The sequence below is a fragment of the Palaemon carinicauda genome, chromosome 38 (genome assembly GCF_036898095.1).
Source record: "Palaemon carinicauda isolate YSFRI2023 chromosome 38, ASM3689809v2, whole genome shotgun sequence".
Taxonomy (NCBI): domain Eukaryota; kingdom Metazoa; phylum Arthropoda; class Malacostraca; order Decapoda; family Palaemonidae; genus Palaemon; species Palaemon carinicauda.
This window is the reverse complement of record NC_090762.1, coordinates 20,836,958-20,838,103: the sequence shown is the minus strand read 5'-3', so window position 1 is coordinate 20,838,103 and position 1,146 is coordinate 20,836,958. Positions and strand designations below refer to the sequence as shown.

The 1,146-nt window shown below is 26.7% G+C and overlaps 1 long non-coding RNA gene across 1 annotated transcript in view; it reads right to left on the bottom strand.

Annotated features, from left to right (window-relative positions):
- The window catches only part of LOC137630625 (uncharacterized), a 109,108-nt gene extending 108,902 nt beyond the window's left edge, over positions 1-206 (bottom strand). The window contains exon 1 of the long non-coding RNA XR_011041739.1: positions 149-206. This is a non-coding gene — a long non-coding RNA (uncharacterized lncRNA). The remainder of the gene's footprint in view (positions 1-148) is intronic.
- Positions 207-1,146: the final 940 nt, after the last annotated feature.

The following is a 1,146-nucleotide window of genomic DNA, read 5'->3' as shown; positions in this document are numbered from 1 at the left end:
ATTTCTTGGCTTTGCAATTCAAATTACATGTAAAATCGATATGATTATCGAGCATTAACAGCATACCTCATAGAATAGAAACACTTTCCAATGCACAATGAACTGGAAATATAGGTCGACAGAAAGATCATCTCGATATTATACTTACATTTCCTCTTCTTGCATAGGGGTCGGGAGATTCAAACAACGGCGTCAAGGACGGAATCTGAAAGGAGAAATAAGGCCTTTACAAATGTAATATTTCCCATCCGTCTGAAGATAAATATTAACGTAATCTTTTAGTCGTTCCCTTTGCTTGTACCTGACTGATATCAGATGATTAAGTTCTCTAGATTTCAGGTGTATTGATTATCAAGAGTTAGGTTCTTTAAATTTATTTAAAGTTTTCAATTGCATTTTTATATATACCTTTATAATGGTAAAGGTAAATAAAAATGTCAGTTTTTTGCTTTAGCGTGCTTTGATAATGCTTGAGATTAGGCTAATTTACGTTAATTTCTGAAAATTATATTCTCCCAATTGAAAATATAAGATTGAACCCCCGACTTTCTAAAATATACTAAATAGTTGCACAAGGAAAATAATTCCCTGAAAATGCTATCTACTGGACTCCTAAATCAATTCTTGATTCGAACGATTATTCACAGATAATATTTTAGAATGTCGGCAATTATATAACACTATTAAAAATCCTGGAGTAGTAGGTATAATGATATCTTGTTTTTTAGAATGACATATTGCCTTGGATATTTTAAAAAATTTACTACAGCTCACAGTAAGGTATGTTAGAACATGAAGAACACAAAGAGTTAAGGAGAATAATATAATTATACAAACACTTATACAGTATGTGTACATACACATACATACATACATATATATATATATATATATATACATATACATATATATATATATATATATATATATATATATATATATATATATATATATATACATATACATATATATATATATATATATATATATATATATATATATATAAACATATATATTATTAATTTTTTATTTCAACTTTCAGACGTCCCCCCTCTCCCAAACTGTTTTTGCTCCAGAGGAAGATCCAACACACCTTATATATATATATATATATATATATATATATATATATATATATATATATAT